Below are 25,030 nucleotides of genomic sequence, written 5' to 3'. Positions count from 1 at the left end.
TTCACAACTTTCTTCCATCTGCCTTCATCCAAAAAGTAAATGTAGTATCAACTCAAATCAGCAACCTCTCCCCAATTATCTTATCATAGAACCATCTCTCAGGAGCCAAAAAGGGTACTACTTAATCAACACTAGCAATATGAACAAAAATCTTCATATTTTTCATTGCTTTTCAAACCTAGGAGTTGCAAATAAAACATGTGAACCCACTCCGCTCCACCAAAACAGATGCATACTGCAACTTTTAGAGGAGACAGATTATAGGGTTGTTAGTCACATCTCAAAAGGAAATATTAAGCATATTTTTAAAACTAACTTAATATATATTTAAACGATTTCATTTATATACTATTTAAACAATGAATTAAATTTCATTCACTGTTAATAAAATATGTTTATATAAATATTTATCAAGTGCCTGATACCTATCTGAACAAAATGCTTGTTTTCACTGAGTTTACACAACTGTAATACAAGGTACACCATGAGAAATGTTATAGAATCAAGGAGGAAAGACGAGATACCAGGAAGACGTCTAGGAAAGCTTTAGGAAAAATCTGGCATTGGGAAAATAATTAATTCTACCCAGTCCAGCCCATATTGCTTTCACCCCTCTGAGCAATTAGGCATATACTGGAAAGTTTGGCAGCAGACAGACCAAGGTTCTGTGACTTTGAGCAAATCACACCCCCTATTAGAGTCTCATGTATAAAGTAAGTGTAATACCAAATACCTGGCAGAACTGTCGTGAAGATTAAATGTGAATGATTTACATATTTATATAGATTTTTATATACTACATATACATATATAATACATATCTATATACTTTATCTATTTATACAAACTTTATTGTAAATATACACTTACATATATGTGACATGTTGAATACAGTATATTTATGTGTGTGTGTGCATATATGTATATGTACATAAAATCACAATGGATGGTGAATGTTAACTAAGCCTAATGTGGTAATCATTTCACAATATATGTAAATCAAACCATCATGCTGTACACCTTAAACTTACACAGTGATATATGTCAATTATTTCTCAGTAAAGCTGGAAAAAAAATCACAATGCCTGACACTGAAAGGATGCTCAAGAAAAGGAAGTATTTATTATAAATACCTACTAAACACTGAACCCTATGCCAGGTACTATTCACCTCTGCATCTGGACCGTGCTTGATATGTTGTTTAACTGCTTATTTTCCCCAAGATCATAAAAGAGCAAATCCCATGTGATTTACTTCTTATCTACCCACAAAGAGCATAAAACACACATAGTAACACATGTCCAACTGCTATCTGTTAAGTAAATTGAACTAACTTCGTTATAAAAAGGTAACTGAACAAACAGAAGGATCAGCAAGACTCAGAAAATACACGGTGTTTACCATGAGAACATAAAAAAACTGACTTTTTCAGTATAGCAGAAAAAAGAAATTGTTAGATATATTATTTAGGCAATTTATATTGATTGATCAACCTATACTGAGCTCCACCACGTGCAAACTAAAAGCCCTTTGGGGATCCCAGAACAGGTTGTCTTCTCTCCAGCAGCCTACAGCAGCCCTCTGAGTCTGATGGGATTAAGGAAGTTTCCACCACTTGCCTAGAGTTTCCTAACATTTGGAACTCCACAGTAGTGGTTCTCAAAGTGTGGTTCATAGATGTCCCCAAGACCCTTTTCACAGAGTCTGCAAGATCAAAGCTATTTCTGTACTAATTATAAGACATTATTTGCCTTTTTCACTTGACATTTGCACTGATGGGGCAAAGCCAATGTTAAGTTAAATCGCTGGCCTTAGCCCTAATTAAAGCAGTGGCACCAAAATATGCACTGATAGTCATTGTACCCATCACTGCCACACACTGGGGGGTACAGGTGCGGCAGGGGAGGGGGGAACCCAGCCATTTTAACTGAAGAATGTCTTTGATGAAGCAATAAGATTTATCGGTTTTATTAAATCTTGATGCTTGAGTACATAATTTTTTAATATTTTGTGAACAAAATGGAAAGTACACATAAAGCAATTCTACTGTACACTGGCTGTCCCCAAGGAAATGCACTTTGAGCTACTGTTTGAGTTGTATACTCAACTAGCCAATTTTTTCATGGATCACCAATCTACCTGAAAGAACTAAGAGAAAATTATGGTAATTCAGACTTGGATGTTTGACAGATTTTCTTGAAAATGAACAAAGTGAGCATGTCATTTCAAGGAGAATAACTGACAGTCTTTGCTGCCAATGATAAAATTCAAGCCTTTAGACAAAAATTAGAATTTTGGAAAATTTATATCTGCCACTGTGTGCTTCACACAGCTTCCCAACATTTAAAAGTGTTTCCAGGGACTTCCCTGGCTATCCAGTGGTTAAGACTTCGCCTTCCAATTCAGGGGGTGTGGGTTCGATCCCTGGTCAGGGAGCTAAGATTCCACATGCCTCACGGCCAAAACACCAAAACATAAAACAGAAGCAATAGTGTAACAAATTCAATATAGATTTTAAAAATGGTCCACATCAAAAAAAATAAATCTTTTAAAAAAATAAAAAGAATAATATATACAATTATCTGAAGAAACTATTAAAATTCTCCTCCCTTTTCCATATATATGTATGGATAGAGGCCAGATTTTCTTTGTATACCTCAGCCAAAATAACATATTGAAACAGATAGAAAGCAGATGCAGATACATGCAAATATGAGAATTCAGTTGACTTTTACAAAGCCAGACATTAAAGAGAGCTGCAAAAATATAAAATAATCCCACAGTTCTCACTAAGCTTTTTGGAGAAAAAAATAACTACTGTTATACTTTTTTTTTTTTTTTTTTTTTTTTCAGTACGCGGGCCTCTTACCGTTGTGGCCTCTCCCGTTGCGGAGCACAGGCTCCGGACGTGCAGGCTCAGCGGCCATGGCTCACGGGCCCAGCTGCTCCGCGGCATGCGGGATCTTCCCGGACCGGGGCACAAACCCATGTCCCCTGCATCGGCAGGCGGACCTCCAACCACTGCGCCACCAGGGAAGCCCTATACTTATTTTTATTTTAAAATGTTATTTATGCTGGTATGTAATGGGTTTGTTTTTATTTCAAATGAATTAATAAATATTTTAATTTCTCAGTTTTAATTTCTAATACAGTAAAGTGATAGCTATAATCCAAATAAACAAAAGCTCCTGGAAACCTCAGTAATTTTTACAAATGTAAAGAGTTTTTGTATGGCAAGAGATCTTAGAGATCTGACCTTGGGTTTGGTTGATATAATTTTTCTTAATGGAAAACTATGAAAACTGAAGTAACATACAGCACAGTCAAGACTGTGTCTCCTGACTTCAATTTTACATTCATTCTGGACCACGATTCCTGAATTCACTAAAGAATAATTTTGAAGCCCCTCATTCCATTCTTCCCAGTAAGCAGGAAGTTTGACCAAATAATTACAATAGTAACAGTAACTGAAATTTGAATGTTATGTCCTAGGTATTTTTATACTGCTGCTTTCACTTAATTCTCACAACCCTGTGATATAAGTACAATTAATTACTAACCTCTAGATGAGAAGCACAAGTTAAACCAGAAGTCAGAAAGCTACTTAATGGCAGAGATGGGATGTGAAAATAACACTTCTAACAGAGAGATATATCAGCAAAAAAGCTTTCTCGTAACTCTCAATCAAAACATTTGTGTGGTCACCAGCAGGGGCATTTAGGGAAATACAGGACCTGTGACTCTGGCCCAGTACACCTTCAGATGTAGACAGAACAAAACACTAGCCTGGAGTATGGCCACACAAATTTAGCTCTACACTAAATGGCAAGAAAACAAGCAAATAGGGAGATGTGCTAGAGTGCCTCTCTTCCTCACCCATCCAGCAACTCTACCATCACCCATTAAAAAGAAGTGACAGGAGTCAAGGGTGAAGGATTTGTTACTGACACACAGCTGGGGCAGTGAAAACTCCTGGCAGGTGTTCTCTAAGCTATAACTCCTCTCCTATGCAAACTAACCCCCAAGCTGAGTCCTCCTGGCTTTATCACACTGAGGCTCGACAAGAGCCATCATTAGTGTCCAAACTCCACTTTTTCCAGGCTGATGACATGTGTCAGACCTTGATTCCTGGTGCTACTCCTGCCTGCCAACTCCAGAAAGACTTCTGTAATGGCTTTGGGTTTTTAAAAAATACTTCAAGTCACAAGGCAGCAGCTGACACCAACTCCCTCCTGAGGATGGACACTTGGCCAGGAGCCCAAGCTGAGGTAGATTTGGAGATTCTTGATCTTTTTTGAAATCATTCCTAACTTCTCACTGGCAATTAAAATAAAATCCTCCCCAGAGAACAGCCAGAGGTTGGGCAAGCCTCTTCCATCCAGTGGTAGTCACCTTTGATTAGAGAAAAGTGTTAAAGTGTAGCAGCAACTGATAAATGTCAGAGCCTGGAGGGCCTTCAGAGTTTTGATCATTTATGGCTATTTCTCATTTCATACCATGAACAGTTTCTAAGCCAGCACCACTCAGCATTGCTTACTTAGTCAAATGCTTCAGGTCAGCGTACCAAACTCAAGTCAATGGTCCGTTTGCACTAGTTCTGAGTGCCTCCCTAAGGCTAAGATGTTTGACTTGCCAGGCAGATGACCTGATGTGCTCTGCAGATGCCCAAGAGGACATTAGAAAACGTCCACAAAAAACTGGCTTTTTCATGGTGGAGAGGTAGTGTGGTATAAGTGAACACACAAAAAATTCAAGCACACACACAGAGTCAAGGATTTCAATTTTAATTCACTGTGTGACTTGGGGTCTTCATTTCCCTTCAACATCTGTTTCCTTATCTATTAAAGAAAGATCTTAGCCTAAATCAGAGATTCTCAAATGTCTGTGGAATGGCTACATCAGAACCCTCCGACGGCTTGTGAAAACTACAGAACCTATTCCTAAAGGATATGATTTACTGAGTCTAGGGTGATACCTAGGAATCTGCATTTTTAGCAATCTATATTCCCCACCACCACCACCACCACCACTTTTAATTCTGATGCAAAGTCACGTTTGGAAATCATTAGACTAAATGACCTCTGAGACTCCTGATAGCTTTGAAAGTTATAAAACTATAGACTGGAACTTATTTTCTATTCTTTCATCCCAGAATGTTTTCCCCTATCCACTATTAGCATTCCCACTCAAACATCAGGATTGTCTAATTTCAGGTTAGCAATGGAGACATAAGTCTAAGAGCAGTATGTCAAGTATTAATAGCTTACCCAACCGAGTACACTGCTATTTCATTTATGAAAGTAGATCTAAGCATAGCTTTTCTACACAATATACATAGAAAAATAAAACTTTTAAGACATCATATTTTGCAAAGATTCAACTATTTGCTGGAAACAGTCAAGAAAAACAACATTTAAAAAGCATTTTCCCTAAATGTTATGAATAACTAAAAAGTTATGGAATGAATATACTTAATTAGTACTTATGACTCATGATGCCTTAACACAAAGCTATAATCTACCTGAGGCAATAAAAAACTTTATAACAATAGAGGTCAAGTTTTTAAAGCATAAATAAAGTACCATATGATTAAATTTTTAACCCAATGAACTAAAATAGGCCAGAGGAGAAATCAAAGTCCTACATTATTGATATATCAACAGGGTTTCATTATAAAAAAGGAAAGATTGAGTCCTCTGATCACTGTTCTTGTTTATTTCATTAACTGGTTGTTGCAAACACATGCCTGTTGCTCTAAAGGACTCTCAAAAATCTCCTCCAACACTTTTCACACACTGTAATAAAACCCAATATTCTTTCCAGCTCATTCCTTAATTCCCATGAATATTAACTACTGCATGATTTGGGTTCCTATTTCTTTTACAACTTTCAATGCCTAACTCATTTATGTACTCATTTATCTCAGCCAGACAACAATCCTTGGTACAGAGTTACTTAGAAGAGTTCACTGATTACAGATATCCTGTGAATTAATTTATGATGGAAAAATGGAGTCCTGCTTCCGGTGGGTTTGCAAGATAATCTAAAATAGTAATACCTCAAAACACATGAAGTCACTGTAATTAAGGGATGGAGAATTCAGGTGGCCTCTAGAATATTTTGATAGGCTTTGAAGTGTGCATCCCATAATGCCTTTGGCACTTGACCAATTTGCTATCTCACTGAGTTGGCCTCCCACTTCCTGTCTTCTAGACTCATCTGAAATAGCTGAAGAAACCTGATATAAAGTTGCCATGTCAAATAGTAAAATGTTCCAAGCTATTAAGTTTAAGCTTCTATTCCTACCTCTCAACTCCTTGGTAAAAACCTCAAGCAGGCTAAATATAATAAAGACCAATAATTCCATATACAACTGCAATCTTTGGCACACTCTTTTTTCCCCGCTTCCTAATATTCAAGTAAATACTCTGAATTTAGCAGCCTCCTTTGTAAGCTTTGCCTTGAAACAACACACGTTTTCAGCCTAACTTAAAGCCAGAATTAGTAGTCAAAGTGCTGGAATCAGATCCAAACCAAACTGGTAGCTGGGGAAGTTGTGGGGAGGCGGGAGATAGGGAACTGCTGCAAAATAAGATAAATTCATTCAAATATTTATGTTAACTTCTCTTCCTGCAACTTATTTTAGAAAGCTGCTAACTGTACAAGCACAGAGTTACTAATTAATGATTGGTACCTGCAATTCGTACAAAACTTGATGAAGTCTAAATATCCACTCTTCCAGAGACCATCATTATATGACACCTTTATAGTTATCATTGTCCTAGGTTATACTGCACAGGTTATGCTATAGGGAAAGGTGTGACTAGATGATGGTGAGTCTGCACTACTGCTGGCAAGTAGCCACTCCTAATAAGATGGAGATTGAGATTTCCAAAAGTAGCAATATTACACCAGTGACAATAGATTGCAAAATCTTGGTCTAAAGCTCTGGTCAGAATTTCTCATCCTGAAGTTCGTAGGGAGGCTATGGATGGGTTCTTAGATTCCATAAATGAAACTCCTTTCAAATGTTTGTGTTTACGTGCATGTATTTAGGGAGAGAATCCATAGCTTTCCACAGAGTTTTAAATTATATACGTAACTTAATCCTCACAATCAATATGAGATAGGTACTAACATTATTCTCACTTTTACAGATTGAAGAAATTGAAGCTTATAGGAGAAAAAAACTTTACATAAGGTCACAAAGAAAGTGGTAGAGCATTAATTTCAAAAATGTCTTTAAAACACACATATACATATGTATATTATGTATTAGCTAGTCAGACATTGTTTTAACTATAAAAGAAGGTTTTTACATTAGTGTATATGCACTGGAAACCAAATTCTGGGCAAAACATGCAATTTTATTTAGTAACGTAAATAATAGTTGTAAATGATTTTAACAATTTAAATCATTTTGAAATAACTTATATAAAAACACAAACCTGACATGTATTACCTCATTTAGTCCTCAGAACAGTCCTATGAGGTAGATACTATCATTATCTCCATTTTATAGGTAAGGAAACAGAGAAACAAAAGAGGTCAAATAAGGTCACATAGCTATTAAGTTGCAAAGTCAAGATTCTGGCTCTGAAGTCTGTGCTCTTTTAATATTGCTTCCCCAAACAATTAATATATGAAAAATGTAAACTATGGTCACTTCAAAGGGAAAAAAAATAAAACCAAATAAAAATCAAATTGGAGAAGTCTATCATGATAAGGTACTTCATTTATTCTATTTAGCACATATGAACCAAAAGCAATGAGAAGAGAGACCTACCAATTATATTTGTATGCTACTTTCACATACATAACCTCCTGTGATTTTCACAGCTGTGTGCACAGGAAGAGTGAGTGCTATTTGTCCAGCATCTTAAAGATGAGCTAACTGAGGCTCTGAGGGGTTACTCTCAATACTATTCACCATTATCTGAACTTCCCTGCCTCTAGGATTTCCTGTACAGAGTTTTGGAATATCTTTCCTTCTTTGTCTAGTAAAAATTCAACTAAACCTTCAAGGCCCAGATCAGATGTGACCATTTAGATATGCCTTTCCTGGCACTCACTCCTAGGCAGAATTAACCCTTCTTTTCTCTATTGTCCCTTAACATAGTTCATACCATTTCGTCAACACAGCAATCATCCTCTTTGTCATCAGCTGTGTCTATGTCTAGTTCTCTGCGTAGACACTGCGCTCGGTGATGGCAAGGGCTATATGTAGGAGAAAGCGTTCCTAGAAAAGATTCTGCTGTTGAGTTAGTAGAAGGATGAAGCAGAACGCTGGCAGTCTGGCTAAGAGAAACATGGATTCATGCGGACATTTTGTTGTCATCTTTATAACTTAAGACTTTGTCCTCAAGAATAGAAACATTACCTCAAAACACTTCTAGAGATGTTCCCTGTATAGTGTTTGGGAAGTTATGGGCAGACAGCCACCTGAGACAGTGACTCCCCTTCTATGCTACTAATCTCTCAAATACCTATTGTTTTAATAAATTTATGCTTCTTGTTTCTTTCAAGTATATCAAGAGGCCTCAAGAGGACTATGAAAACATTTACATCTCCAACTCAGAGCAATGTGGGTTTCACAATATTTCGTAGTACCTCTGGAAAAGGAAAGAAAGGAGGTAAGTGAAACAATAAAGGATGGCATGGTGAGTTTTGACAAACTCAAAACTAGTCTAAATCAATTTATTAATTTGGACCAATTTATTAAATGTGTAGTAGCTTCTATAATCTAGCTAATTTAACCCTCAACTTTTCTAACCCCTAGACTTCTGCACTGAGTACATACATCTCTTGGCCAAACTCACTGAAAAGATCCAATGCGTGCCTTAAACTTGCTTGATGATAAAAACTAAACTTAAGGATTTAAAGCAAATTGAAGGAATGAAGATAATGAAGGCCTTTATTGCCCTGAAAATTAATTGTCTCAAACACAATGGGAAACACCCCAATGTCACTTTAGAAACCTTTCACTCTTCTCTAGTTTTTCAAGACTACGAAAAGCATTCTTTTTAGAATGCCATGAATTTAAGAAATTGTATTTTGTAAACATCTAATGGTTTGGGGGAGCAGAGGTCAGTATTTTTTTAAAGCCTGACTATTTATCAAAACGGAATAAGACATTGACTTCTCTTCATATTATCAGGCCAAGGAGAAGACCATTTAAAATAAACCCATTAAAGAGTTTTTAAAATACCACACAGTAACAGTTGCTTGATTTTTTGTTGTCGATTGTATACAATTTACTGTCATAATACTGAGGACTCAACAAAGCTGGCTAACTGAAGTGTTTTGACAGAGGGTGAGATAATTAAACTGATGTAGAACGTAAACAGTTTATATCCAAACCAAATTCTCAGTGGCTGATTTTTTTTTTAATGTGTACCATTTGGCTGTTTAAAAATGAATTTGAGAACAGTCAACTTTTAATATTTAAACTTAAAGCAAATGGTAATAACTATCCCGGATTAAAGATTAACCTCAATTCAGCCAGCAGTTCTATAAGCACTTTTTCTACGGAGCATGCCTGGATCCCTCCCATTATAAACCCTATATTCTGAAAAATTCCATGTAATTAATTCATTTTCCAAATTTTTCATCAAGGACACTCAACAGGCAATAAAAAATAACCAGTATGTCTACAATGCACTGGTACCATTTCTGCCAAAAGCTAAGGCACCTGACATTTTAGTTACTCTCTGTGAACCTTACTAAGGGGAAATGCAGGCTTTCTATTAGGTGGTAGAGTTCTTATTTTTTGCTTTTTCAATATGGAAAATAGACTACCCCTGAACCCCTGTGGTAACTTGGTGACCCAGGATCTCAGCTAGAGAGATCACCAATTATAAAGGTCAATTTTTTTAATCTTCTTCTATGAAACATTTCACCTACTATTATTACAGGCAAATAAGAAGAGGATGTTTACTTGTTTGACTTAGATCTCACTGAAGGTCCTGCCCCCAGATATACAACAGTAAGTTTTGTGGTGGTCAACGGAGGAGGCAGTACGATCAGTGAGTTTTTGCTATCATAAAGTCCAGTATTCAAGGTCTAGCTTGCAACCTTGGCTCCTGGCTATGTAACTTTGGGCAAATCACTTAAGGCTCAGCTTTCTCATGAGGTCAAAGTATGTTGAGAATTTAAGGAGATAAAAATATATAAATCTCAGTATACAGTAAGTCCTCAATATATGTTAATTTCTTTCTTATCCTTGCCCTTTAGTAATTAAAGTACTACTATAAAATGGGATATCTGATATTTTCAGAATTACAAAATAATACTATTCAAAGCTCTTTTCTCAGATATCCATTTGAGTCCGCTTATATATAAATAACTGCAGCCTCACAATCCTGAAGTTTGTTAGCTCTGCGCTGTACACAAAGTGATTTCTTAAACACTCGCAACTTCAAACCTGGAAAAGAATGTGAGAGGCTCCAACAGCAGTGGTCTCTCAGGCTCACTGGCTCCTGAAACATGGGTGCAGGCTGAAGAAGGGCTGCCAGGGCCAGGACCCAGTCTTCAGAGGACTCCAAGGAACATTCAACGCTGTCGGTGAGTTTGGGATTTGAAAAAACCACCGACCGTTGACTGTACCTTGGGGTCCTTATAGACAACACTATATTTCCTGAAGCAAAGGAGCATGCTGTGCCTTCACATATCACATTAGATCACCAAAACCAGTCCCGCTCCCCATCCCCCAAAGGTGGTCCAGTTAATTTTTTAAAAGCTCCCCTCTATTTCTCTTGCCCATTGTTCCTTGATTTTTGTTGTGTTTTCGACAAACAAGTGTTTCATTTCAACAAGATAAGGAAAGCTCCATGATACTACCTAATGTTTTTAAATGTCTCCTAGAAATAGGCCATTCTGGTGAGAAATTGGACGTAGCAAGAATAGATTTATTAAAAACATGTATTTCATTTTGGAGTAAAATCCAATTAAGTATTTTACTGCCACTTCTCCCATGTCCCCTCAAAACCTTTAATTAGGACAAGGGGAGGATTTAATAAGCAAAAATAGCACAGAACTGTCCAATGTCTGCACAGTTCTTAACACATTCTACCTCCAATTACAGTTAATGTGGTTAAGTTCTGACAGCCCCATTAGAATACGAGCTGTTTGAAAGCAGCAACTGCCTCACCATTTCCATCCACACGTAAGCTGATTTCAATGTTCGTTAAATTCAAGTAAAAAGTCATGTCTGGCGTCAGAAGGATCTGGGATGAATCTTGGCTCAGAACTCCCTAACTAGCTGTGTGACCCTGGGCAAGTGTCCGAGTCTCAGTTTTCTCATATATAAAATGGGGGATAATAAGTATCCTTACCTCATAGAGTTTTGAGATTCAATAAGATAATATATAAAGTGCTTTGTACCATTCCTAGCACACAAAAAATGCTCAATAAATGTAAGCTATTATTATTATTAAGCCAAAACATCATCTGTGCTAATTTACTTTGAAAGGCACTCGTAATTCTCAGTTCGAAGCAGAGAGAAGGAAATAGGGTCCTCAGCTCTTGTTTATACCTACCAGCATGAAACCACTGCCTGTGTAGTCACAGAGCTACTCGTTAGCTTTTCCAAGGGCTCCTTCCCTTCCCTGAACCACAGTTTCTCCATCTTTAAGAATCTCCCAGCTCTACTGTCAGTGTTATCTATAATTATGTGGATCCTCAATGGCTGGTTACTAAGAGAGATGCCAGAACCAGACCTCAAAAATCCAGCATGGAAAAGAAGAGCCAGGAGCTGGGACAGGCCAGGGCAACTCCACCAACTTGAAACACTGATGGCTGCACTCAACATTCATTGCTGTCGGTGGGTTTGAGTCTGAGTCAACTCACTGATCAATGAATGCAAACTGCGGACCAAACAACCCAAGGGAAGCAAAATCCTGTGTAGAGAATCACCCAAGTGTATCAGCTACTGTGCTGGGTAGGAGCTGCTGTTGTCTCCAATGTACTGGCTAAAGGCTTTGGTTCTAATACAGAGTAAGCCCTCTAAATTCCTAATACTTTTCTTCGCCCCCCACCTTTATTTTTTTTAAAAAAACGATGTTTTAGAATTAAGGAAATATTTTATAGAAAGAATAAACATCATACCATATTTTTAAAAACAATGTTTTCATAAATTTTAAATGTAAAAGAATCACATGCTCATTATTTAAAATTCAAATAAGAAATAAATAAAAACTGAAAATCTCTTTCCTCATCATCTGCAATCATTTTCTCAATGGAAATCACCTATAACTATAATAAATCAGTTTAATAACTTGTTTAAAATAATAAATATAATTATAACAAACTATTTATTGTATTATCTATCATTAAAAGGATAAATATCATAAGTAAACTAAATATTTATTTTATTTCCTTGAAGACCTTTATCCATGAACATTTAGATACATACCACAACTCTGTGGTTTTTTGGAGGGTGGCTTAAAACAAAAACTACCTCATTTTATTTTATTTTATTTTATTTTATTTTTGGCTGCACCACATGCCTTGCAGGATTCTCAGTTTCCTGACCAGGGATTGAACCCAGGCCACAGCAGTGAAAGCCCAGAATCCTAACCACTAGGCCAGCAGGGAACTCCCCAAAACGACCTCATTTTATACTTACTCCCAAACAATCTGCTTTTTCACTCAGATATACATTACAGATAGCCTTCGACAACAATCTTGTTATAGTTATATTAACTATACAGTTATGTGCCTTAGTATGAACACCTTGGTTATTATTGTTCAAATATATTTAAATACTCTCTTTTGACCAAAACTATAAGGTCCATTCATTCTGACCTTTGCAACCCACATCCCTCAATTAAGAGAAAAAACAAGTGAGATGGGAGATTCACTTCATTTCTCTTAGCAAAAATTAAAATGTAGTATCAACTCTCTGAATCCTTTAAAATAAGCCACTAAATCTTTCATGATAATGACAGGAAAACAAATGCCTTGGTCATGAATAATTTATCATACACATAAGTCTGAGATAGAAACAGATTCTCATAGCAAAAGTCAAATTAAATAAGGCAGCAGGAGAAGAGGCTTGTCAACTTAGCCTTCTGAAATTTTTTATCTCAGAGGTAGGAAGGAAGGTGAAGTGCAGGTGAAGTGCAGGTGAAGTGAGACAAGAACTAAAAAGACAAATCAAAGCCCAAAGAAAAATACAAAAAATGATGACAATTGGGACTTCCCTGGTGGCGCAGTGGTTAAGAATCCATCTGCCAATGCAGGTGACACGGGTTCAAGCCCTGGTCCGGGAAGATCCCACATGCCACAGAGCAACTAAGCCCATGCGCCACAACTACTAAGCCCGCGTGCCAGAGCTACTGAATCCCACATGCCTAGAGCCCTTGCTCAGCAACAAGAGAAGCCACTGCAATGAGAAGCCTGCACACCACAACGAAGAGTAGCCCCCACTCTCTGCAACTACAGAAAGCCCGTGCACAGCAACAAAGACCCAACGCAGGCATGCAGGCATGCATAAATTTATTTATTTATTTATTTATTTATTTATTTTAAATGATGAGAATTCAGGAAAAATATGGGGTTCAGGCCAGTGTTTCCCAAACCTGGTTGAACATCAGAATCGTCTAGAGGTGCTTTTAAAAATGCAGGTTCCTGAGTTCTACCCCAGATCACAAGTAGGGCCCTACAATCTGTATTTTATTATAAGTTCACCAGGTATTTAGAGCCACTGAAGCCTGGTTTGAAGCAAAGCCAAGCCCACCAACTTAACACTGGATTCTGACCACCACACTTCATGTCATCCACTTCTCAACTATTGCCCAAACTTCTGTGCCACCATCTGATACTACCACTAGTCTTCTGAGTACAGAAAAATATAGCCATACTTACGTTGCTATTGAGTAACTCTCTTCAGAGTGAATAAAACTTTGCACCATGCTGTGGCAGCCCAACAAATCAAACTGTGTCTGATATTTTATAGGAACAGATGCACTTGAGTTTATGTTCTCTCAAAAACTAAAACCTACCTAAAGAACCTAATGAATGGGACCTTCCCTGGTGGTCCAGTGGTTAAGAACCCAACTTCCAACACAGGGGACACAGCTTTGATCGCTGGTCAGGGAACTAAGATCCCACATGCCGCAGGGCAACTAATCCCGCGCACCACAACTACTGAGCCTGCATGCCACGACTAGAGAGCCTGTATGGTGCAACTACTGAGCCCGCATGCCACAACTAGACAGCCCATGTGCCGCAACTACTGAGCCCATGCTCTGGAGCCCGTGCGCCACAACAAAAGATCCTGCATGCCGCAACGAGGATCCCACATGCTGCAACTAAGACCCGACGCAGCCAAAGTAAATAAAATAAATTAAAAAAAAAAAAAGAAAGCAGCCATTAGAGTTTCTTTAAAAATAAAGAACCTAATGAATGAACAAGGTTAAATTCAGATGACTGTCCCACCCAAGAAGTCTTTATAGAAATCAAAAACTTTTCTTTCTTTCATACTGGTGGACACATAGGAGGTAATTCACATATTGTTGTTTGTCAAGATGCCATGCATCCTATAGGTATTTATTTTCAACCACCAATTATTTCCAAATTTCTGAAAACATTAGAAAAGAATGTCTGACAGGGCTTCCCTGGTGGCTCAGTGGTTAAGAATCCGCCTGTCGATGCAGGGGACATGGGTTCGAGCCCTGGTCCGGGAAGATCCCACATGCTGCGGAGCAACTAAGCCCGTGCACCACAACTACTGAGCCTGCGCTCTGGAGCCCGTGAGCCACAACTGCTGAAGCCCGTGCGCGTAGAGCCCATGCTCCGCAACAAGAGAGGACACCGCAGTGAGAAGCCCGCTCACCGCAACGAGGAGTGTCCCCCACTCACCACAACTGGAGAAAGCCTGCGCGTAGCAACAAAGACCCAGCGCAGCCAAAAAAATAAATAAAAAGAATGTCTGACATGTTCTTTGAAAAATGTACAACTAAACAAGCATGCCATTTGTTTACCCAGACAATCAGTAGTCTCTATATATGCCAATGAAAAAATTACATATTTTAGCCACCAAAATCCTCAATAGTTTCTATTGGATAAAACTAATTGCTACAGGAAGGGAGAACTTATGTGAGTTTAAGGGTGTTTCCTGCATATGGGACTTGTAAATAAATACCTGCAACAGAGAAAATATGTGGCATGTATAGTGGACAAGAGCAGAACAGTTCAGAGATTATGTTTGGGCGCACTGAAAAAGTAAAAGGACAAATTACAGACAGTCTTGTGAGCCAGGCAGAAAAGTTTAGAAGTAGTGCAACAGGAAGCCACTTTAAGTGGTTAGCTCTGCAAGGAGATAACAAAAGCAAGACTTTGGGAAGATTCACCAAGCAGATGAAGTAGGAGGAAGGGAGGAGAGATCTGAGACAAAAAGAAATAGAAATCTGTTGCTCAAAAGAGCTAAGCTCAGAGGGAGGCAGCAGGAAGAGACAGGATGAAAAGGATAATCTCAAAAAGGCATTTGAGCTTCGGTTGCTTTTTGTTTTTCAAATAGATTTTTTTTGGGGGGGGCGGTTACTACGTAGTTACTGAAAAATTCATACAAAAGAGAAAACTAAAGTCCACCAGTTGCCCCCCCGCATCATTCTGTTCAGTGTATTATTCTTCCAGATATTTCAGAGGTATTTAAAATATTAATATATGTATTTATATTTAGAGAAAATATCACAAATTACACATAATTTTCCGTAACCTTTTTTCACTTAAAACATTGTGGCCATCTTTCCAGGTCAAAGGACTAGAGCCATCGTGTAACTGACTCAAACAGAAAAGATAGTGATGAAGTTCAAACAGACTGGAAGCAAAAATGTTAACAGTTGAAATCTCCAAGTTGTAGAATTAAAGGTGATTTCTAAGTTTATCATTTACAACTCATCTATGTCTTCCAAGCGTTTGGCAATAAATATGAACTATTTCAACAATTAAGAAAAATTATTTAAATGCCTTTTTTTAAAAAGCAAAGATTTCTTTTAGATGCAACATCTACCTACGTTTGGCTGAAAAGCATATGGAAGAATCCACAGAGGGAAAGGAAGAAAAGATGGACTATTTTTATTAAGAAAGGGTACCTGTAGAAAGCACAGCTGCAGGGACAGTGGAAAGTAAAGGGCTCCAGGTCCATGGTTAAAGCGGTCACTTTGGAGGGCAGACACATCGGCCTCAGAGAATGAAAATTACAAAGCAAATTCCAGCCTACTTCTGTTCTCCTCTCAGGCTGTATCTCAATAGGATCCAACTGGGTGATCCCAAATCTTGCAAGAGGCCTTCCATGGAATAGACATTCCATAAATGATTGCCAAATGAATTCCCTTATGTTTTATGACACAATTATGTTTATAACTTATGAAACTCCTTGAAGTAAGCATAGGATACCTTCAAACCATCTGTGCCATGAAGTAGAGTTCCAACGCAGATATAATTTTATTATCTACCAGATATCAGGACAAAGCTATCTTGATTATACTTGCTATAGAACCCCTGAATTTACACTGTAGCCCAACCTCCCCTCCTACTCTTCAGACTAACTAAATCTACTGAAAAAGACATGCACAATCCATCAAAATCACATGCCCCTTTCTCTTCTCTTCCCAGTACAGTGGGTCCTCCGTATCCAAGATGTGGAGGACCAAAGATACTGCACCATTTTATATAAGGGACTTGAGCATCCTCGGATTCTGGTGTCCAAGGAGGATCCTGGAATCAATTCCTGTGGATACCGAGGGACGACTGTAAATAGCTGAGGCAAAACAGTAGAGTAAAAAAGAAATAAATGGTTTGGGATAGTATGGAGTTAGAAAACCTGAATTTAATTCCAATTTCTGCCATGGTTATGTGTTCTTGGACAAGTGAGTCACCTCTTAAGCCTTAATTCTCCGTGAAAGAGAGACTAAGTATACCTGTCCTATTTTCACAGGATTGTTGTGAGGCTTCAGAGAGAGCACAGTGAAAAAATGTGCTGCAAACAGCACACAGCAGTACAGCCCAATGCATCCTGGCCTTTGACGGTACTACTCCATGGCTTATCCCCACTTTTAGTAGATAAGATTCCCTCACTCCCCAAATTCTCACCTACTTGTCAACCAGAAGCACGTATTTGCAAGATGTCTAGCTGAGGTTATTAATCTATAACCTGGGGCTGAATGCAGGCATTTTTCTGTATATATGTGTCACCAGCATAGACAGTCCATCAGAGCCACAATCTATTTATTTAGGTCTTTGTAAACTTCTCTCAGAAATATTTTAGTTTTTAGTGTACAAATCTTACACTTCTTTTGTTAAATTTATTCCTAAGTATTTTTATTCTTTTGATGCAATCGTGAATGGAACTGTTTTCTCACTTTCATTTTTGGAGCGTTGCTAACTATAAAAATACAACTGATTTTTGTATATTGATCTGGTATCCTGTGACCTTGCTAAACTGAATTAGTTCTACTTGTTTTGTGTTTCTTTGTGTGAATTATTTAGGATTATATATAGGATTATGTCGCCTATGAATAAAAACAGTTTTAAGACATCCGGTTTAGATGCCTTCCTCCCTAACCCTCACATTACTGTACTAGCTAGAACCTCCAGTGAATGTTGAAAAGAAGTAGTAAGAGCACATTCTTACCTACCTTATTCCCAATCTTAGGGGAAAGGTACTTATATTTACCCAATTAAGTATTATGTTAGCTTTAGGCTCTTCATAGATGTCCTTGGTCAAATTGGTGAAGTTGCCTTCTATTCCTAGTTTGTTGGGAGATTTTGATCATGAATGGGTATTGATTTTGTCAAATGTTTTTCCTGTGTCTACTCAGATGATCACGTGGGGCGTTTTAACCTTTATTTTATTAGACTTATTTTATGGCCCAGAATACTCTTAGAGACTGTTCTATGTGTACTTGAAAAGAATGTATATTCTGCATGGAGTATTCAATAAACATGAGCTATGGTAAGCTGGTTGATTACTTCTCAATTTGTTATAAGCCTATGCTTGTTGTTGATGGTTTTATTCAGCTTTACAGTTGCTTTTTGGGGACAGGCTGTGTTGACCTTCTCACTCACTCATGCCAGAAATCAATCTCCTCCTCAGGTATGTTTTTACAAATCTCATAAGTGATAAAATCCTAATCTTGGTGAAACCAAACAGCTAGTCTGAATTCCAGTCTATTTTCCTGAAATTAGACCCAAGTACCATAACAAACTGCTCAAATACAACTCAATCCCAAAATACACTTAGGAGGAAAAACTTCCTGAGGAAGGCAGAGGAATAAAGTCACTCTGGAATATTGGAATGATTTTCAAATCCCAAAGGCAACAATACAAAAACTTGAATATCAAAGACTTATCTTCAGTTTCCACTACCAAAAGCCCTAACTGTTGGAGTCACTAGTACCTTCTATGTGTGTATACAATCTGAACCAGCCCCAGAGCCAATCATGGCTAGGGCGAGAGTACCTGGACAGCCTCAGATCTTGTCACCAGGTAGGTACTCAAATAGGGGTTATGCAGTGAGGTACACTGAGGGCTACAAGTGGCCCTGGCCACTGCAATTAAGCCATCAGCACGCTTATAACTCCCAGCCAATAACTGAGTGGTTTGAAAGTATCTTTTCTACTTGCCAAACTTCAAGCATTACCTAATGCCTGGATTTTCACTGCAGTTGCCAGATCCCCATCCTTTCCCACCCCAGGGCTAGCAAATAATTCCTAATCAACCATGCCCCTGAATTTGCCCTACCTTTGCACTATCCCTCAAATACCGGACTTACTGGGGAGTTTCTACAATCTCCATGCTACCTGTTTCCTGACTGAAACTATCATATCAGAAAATGTGTCTGCTCTATTAATATTCTCCTTAGAATGCACCTGCAGCTTCTACTGAATAGTCAGTGGCCATAGCCCCAGGTAAATGGATATCTGGACACCAAGCTGGGTTTATCCTCTTTCCTGAGTATTTAAGATTTGAACACAAATGCTTCAGTTAGTCTGTGCTGAGCATGGGTGCTGGAAAGACATGACAAGGCAGGGCAAATCAGGGGCAGCCATCTTCCATCATGGACACAGAAGCAAAGAGTATCAGTCTGAACGAGAAGAGAAATATGAAACAGAAGCACCAGAGAAGCAGAGATAAGCCTCCACAGAGAGATGGGAAAGAAATCCTGGTCTTGCTCCTTCATGAAATCCAACTGAATGCTCCCTCCTTGGACCCCAAGAGAAACCCTGTATTTTCCACCAATGTCCCCATTTTAAACTAGCTTAAGGAGAGCGTCTTTCTTACAATTTAACTACTTGAGTCAACATCTCTGGTTTTCCTCCCTTGCTACCAGTCTATATTTCCCAGGCACCAACACTGTTCACACACTTTCATGTGTTACTTCGCCATAATACAGCTCCCTGTGTTCAACTCATGTTTTTCTGACTATGCCAAGTTTCTTTACAAACCTCTAAGACTAGATCATATTCTCAAAGCTCTAAAGTTTTCTTTGGCTATGATGAACAGGGGAATGAAAGGCAGTGTGGTCTTAACCTTTTAGCCTTAGCTTCTCATCTGGGAACTACCACCTACTACATAGAGTTGTGATGGGGATTATATAAGGTGAGAATAAAGTGCTTAGCACAGCATCTGACATATGGCAAGCCCCACTAAAGGTAGCTCTTTTCTATAATAGCTTGATTAAACTTGTACATACTAAACAATAGGTAAAAATCATATCACTAATATTTAGGATCTAAATGGCACCAAGTATATCAAGAAAACTAATCAAGAGTAATTCCTGCCGAGCAGCAATCTTTTTACATGACAGCACTACATCACTAACATGTGAGCAGCCGTATCAACTCCCAATCAACATCTATTTCTTCCAAGCTTGTTTCTAGTCCCACTGTACTTCTGAAGCTTTTCAAATTACCCTGTTATCTTTCATCTGCATTTGTAGGATCATTTCCACTAATTTACCAATGTTGCTTTTGAGGTTTGTTTGCTCAGTGATATTTTTATCCAAGGTATTTCAAAAGAGAAAACAAAGATCAGAGGTTGAAACTAACTGGTCAGACTTAACTTATAAAACTTAAGAGAATATATTTTTGGTGAAAGATAATTAAGGGTCAAAATTATCATGACTATTAGGAAAGGGTGACTAAGGTATTTTAATTTTTTGTCTAACAAAACCTCTCACAAAGGGAAAGAGAGACAGAGAGAAACAAAGGGACAGAGACTAGATTTCACAATTAAGATTATCTTGATGAAAATGATGTTTAGGGCCTGGCTTTTATTGCATCCTAGTTATGTTGAAAAATTCCTGGACAGCTGAGATGTTAAATAATGCACACACCAAAAACAATCAACAAAAATCCCAGGACAAAATCATTACATAAAGGATTTTACTTCCTTCTTGATTACCCTTCAACATAAGGAAAAACAATTCCTAGAAGAATCATTTGTTGTTAGACTCACGTAACAAATAATTCTGTCAATAGGACTGATCACATGAGTAGTAATTCTATCAACAGTATTAGAGCCATTATCATAAACATCTACGCATACACAGTGAAGACACACATTCACACACAATGGTGAGATTTTGCTTTAAGTCACAGAAGACATATATTTTTTCTATTTCACACCTAGCTCCAAAGGCCCATTGCACTGAGCCTTCTTCTAGCTAGCCTGTGGCTGTTTTCTACCTTCTCCTCCTCCTTCCCAATCTTTTAGCCCCATGATTCTCAAGGTATGAATTTAAAGGATCCTCATGGTATATTAATCCAACTTTCATCCATCTTATGAGTGACTGATGTTCAGTTCATTTCTACTTATGAATAAAGGCTATAAGTAACTTGTTAATGGACTGTCAATAAAATTTGGTGTTTATAAACTAAAAGTAACAAGAGACTCTTTAGTATTCTACTAATAAGCCTGGCTGCCACAAAATGGGTGGCAATGGTGCAAAGATCCTACTGCAAACACACACATAAAATCAACTGGAAATCTTGCAGTTCTCTGAACTCCATTATCACTGTTGAGGGAATTAGTGGTAGTTTTCAATTACTGTTATTCTTGCTTTTTAATCTTCATTATGGCTCATTCAGCATCATCGTTTTCAAATTAGTTTGATACATGCTGTGTATGATAGTACACCAACAGTATCCTTATTTTAAAATCTTCTCGTACTGTAATTAGACTTTGACAAGTATATGCCATGTTTCAAATATGAACCATACCTCAATTGCTAATGCACATTTATCATCCTCCCTCCAAATTTATTTGCACGTTAATAGTCCATTGTCAATGAATTTTCAACTGGAAAGCAGGAATAGGAAGGTTAAGTAGATAATGGGGTCCTGCCTAAGTCAGCTGTGTTTCTAACCTACGTAAGTCACTGAGGTCAAAAAAGTTAGCATCCATTGCCATAATCAAGCAAGCTGCAACAGGCTGCCAGGTCACTCTGCTTCCAGCCTAGTTGTCCTCCCAAACCTTTTCTCTTCTTAACTACTTCAGGGAGCATTAGAAACTCACCCCACCCATCATCTTTTAATTTTCACAGCCTGATAATTCTACTCATGGCTTCTTAGAATCTTACATCCCCTTAAACAACCTTCTTCCTTCACTGCTATCTTAAACAAATCCTCATTCAGGAAAATTTCTGTTCTCCCAATTTCCATTTTTATAAGGAAAACCCACACCTTCGACTATAACATTCATAAAAACTCTTCTTCATGCCCAAGGAAAGAAGTCTCAGACCCAAGGGACAGCACGGAGCTATTAATGCCTCTTCTTGCAGTCTCCCTGGAAGCAGATTGTCAGCCCTTGGATATAAGAGCACATCCTTCTTGCCCCGACTCCCCAAACTCAGATCTCTTTGCATTAACGGTCAGCTATATCACCTTCCCCCCATCCCCCAATATTCAAAAAAAAAAAAAAGCAACTGGATAGCCACTGAATAAGCCAAGATTTTGAAGTTTGAGAGGCAATGGAAGGCAGCAGAATGGATTCCCATATAATATTAATTAGTTTCCAAACATGCTCTTAGAATGAGCTAAAGGCTCACTCCATCTCTCATATCTTGAGGGTTAGCAGTATTACTTTTCAGAAAAACTTGGTTTTCTGTTCCGTTTAATTATGAGTTTTACAAGCATTGTTTTCCGTTTTTCGGTCTGATTCCTTGCTCTTGGCTCTTCAGTTAGGGCCTGTTGCCACCTAGTGGACTAAGTGGGAATAAATGCCAATACATCATCACAGCTTCTCACCACTGTGCTCTCAGAAGAGACCACTAGATGGAGACTTCAAATTTGAAGCAGAAGGAGAGTGCCTAAACCTATCTAGAAAACCAGTTAGTTGGTATAAGACTACACAAAAAACTAATAAAAACTCACACAAATAAAAGCGAACGTGTCCAAAATGACACTGAGGTTAAGGACATAGGCTTTGACTCTTTTGAACATAATCACAAAAATCTACAATAAATATTACCAAGTTGAATTACCAAGACTCCACGTTCCCAATGCAGAGGGCCCAGTTTCGATCCCTGGGCAGGGAACTAGATCCCACATGCATGCCGCAACTAAGAGTTCACATGTCACAACTAAAGAGCCCACCTGCCACAACTAAGACCCAGTGCAACCAAATAAATAAATAAATAAATAATTTTAAAAATCCACAGTTTTTGAAACATACATAACTTAAAACAAAACAAAACAAAACAAAAATGTGGCATAAAGAGATACATATAGACAAAAGAAACAGAACAGCAAGCCCTGAAATAAGCCCTCACCTATATGGTCAATGACTGTCAACAAGGTTGCCAAGACTATTCAATGAGGAAAGGACCATCTTTTCAACAAACAGTGATGGCAAAAGTGAATATCCACATGCAAAAGGATGAATGTGAACATCATCTTATACCATATTATACAAAAAATAACTCAAAATAGATCAAAGACCTAAATGTAAGACATAAAACTTTTAAAGGAAAACAAAGGGGAAAAGCTTCCTGGCACTGGATTTGGCAATGATTTCTTGGCTATGACACCAAAGGCACAGACAACAAAAGAAAAAATAAGTAAATTGTGGGCTTCCCTGGTGGCGCAGTGGTTGAGAGTCCGCCTGCCGATGCAGGGGACATGGGTTCGTGCCCTGGTCCGGGAAGATCCCACATGCCATGGAGCGGCTGGGCCTGTGAGCCATGGCCGCTGAGCCTGTGCGTCCGGAGCCTGTGCTCCGCAATGGGAGAGGCCACAACAGTGAGAGGCCCGCGTACCACAAAAAAAAAAAAAAAAAAAAAAAAGTAAATTGTACTACATCAAAATTTAAAACAACTGTATATGAAAGGACACAACAGTGAAAAGGTAATCATAAACTGGGAGAAAATATTTGCAAATCATATATCTGATAAGGGGTAATATCCATAATATATAAAGAAATCTTAGAATTAAAAAAACAAAAAACAAAATAACAACAACAACAAAAAACCTGATTAGAAGATGGACAAAAGACTTAAATAGGCACTTCTCCAAAGATGATATACAAATGGCCAATAAGCACATGAAAATACATTCAACAGCATTAATCATTAGGGAAATACAAATCAAAACCACAGTGAGATACTACTATTGGGTGTGTGTGATACTATCAAAAACACAGAAAATAGGAGGGTGCAGAAAAATCAGAACCCTTGTACACTGCTGCATGGGATTGTAAAATGATACAGCCACTGTGGAAAACAGTATGGTGGTTCCTCAAAAAATTAAAAATAGAATTACCATATGATCCAGCAATTCCAGTTCTGGCTATGTAACCAAAAGCACTGAAAATAGGGACTTGAAGAGCTATTTGTACACTCAATATTCATAGCAGCATTATTCACAACGTTCACAATAGTTAAAAGCTATAAGCAACCCAAGTATCCATCAACAGATGTATGGATAGACAAAATGTGGTATGTAACAAACAATGGAATATTAGTCCATCTCAAAAAGGAAGGAAATTCTGACATGCTACAACATGGATCAAGCTTGAAAACAGTATGCTAAGTGAAAGAAGTCAGCCACAAAGGGACAAATACAGCATGACTCCACTTATATGAGATACCTAGATTAGCCAAATTCATAGAGACAGAAAGTAGAATGGTGGGTGCCGGAGTCTGGAGAATGGGGAAATACTGTTTATGGTTACAGGTTCGTTTTTGCAAGACAGAAAGAATTCTGTGGATGGATGGTGGTGATGGTTTCATAACAATACTAGTGCGGTACTTAACGGCACTAAACCGTACACTTAAAAAATGGTTAAGATAATAAATGTTTTGATCTGTATATTTCACCACAATTTTTTAAAATAAATAATAAGAAAAAAACTATAGCTAACATCATTCTTAATAGTGAAATATTGAACTCTTTCCCTCTAAGATCAAAAACAAGAATGTCATCCTCGGGCTTCCCTGGTGGTGCAGTGGTTAAGAATCCGCCTGCCAATGCAGGGGACACGGGTTCGAGCACTGGTCCGGGAAGATCCCACATGCCGCGGAGCAACTAAGCCCGTGTGCCACAACTACTGAGCCGGCGCTCTACAGCCGCGAGCCACAACTACTGAGCTCACGTGCCACAACTACCGAAGCTCGCGTGCATAGAGCCCGTGCTCCGCAACAAGAGAAGCCACCGCAATGAGAAGCCCGTGCACCGCAACAAAGAGTAGCCCCTGCTCGCCACAACTAGAGAAAGCCTGCACACAGCAACGAAGACCCAACACAGCCAAAAATAAATAAATAAAATAAATAAATTTATAAATAAATAATAAATTTAAAAAATTTTTTTAAAAAAGAATGTCATCCTCAACATTTTTATCTACTATTGGACTGCAAATCTTAGCCAATGCCATAAGGTAAGAAAACTAAAAGTCATAAACATTAAAAAGGAAGAAGTAAAATTGTCTTTATTCATAGTTGTACACATAAAAAGTCCCAAAGAATTTATTTTTAAAACTTACTAGAACTAGTACACAAATTTAACAATGTTGTATGATACAATCTCAATAT

At 38.1% G+C, this 25,030-nt stretch overlaps 1 protein-coding gene and 1 long non-coding RNA gene across 7 annotated transcripts in view; one reads left to right on the top strand and one right to left on the bottom strand.

Annotated features, from left to right (window-relative positions):
* Window positions 1-19,769, top strand: part of LOC309802347 — a 41,077-nt gene extending 21,308 nt beyond the window's left edge. Inside the window, exons 2-5 of one of the 4 annotated variants that reach the window (XR_014293768.1) lie at window positions 8,527-8,633; window positions 9,915-9,985; window positions 15,755-15,870; window positions 16,000-19,769. This is a non-coding gene — a long non-coding RNA (uncharacterized lncRNA). Of the gene's footprint in view, window positions 1-8,526; window positions 8,634-8,779; window positions 9,382-9,914; window positions 9,986-15,754; window positions 15,871-15,999 lie in introns of those variants that run through there. The other 3 variants (XR_014293766.1, XR_014293767.1, XR_014293769.1) reach the window with 3 other exon arrangements.
* Window positions 1-25,030, bottom strand: part of NR6A1 (nuclear receptor subfamily 6 group A member 1) — a 208,241-nt gene that overhangs the window by 141,583 nt on the left and 41,628 nt on the right. The gene's annotated exons all lie outside the window — the stretch shown is intronic.

The sequence above is a fragment of the Mesoplodon mirus genome, assembly GCF_964341445.2.
Source record: "Mesoplodon mirus genome assembly, chromosome: 1".
NCBI lineage: Eukaryota > Metazoa > Chordata > Mammalia > Artiodactyla > Ziphiidae > Mesoplodon > Mesoplodon mirus.
Note: the sequence above shows the minus strand (reverse complement) of the source record. Positions and strands in the feature narration are given on the sequence as shown.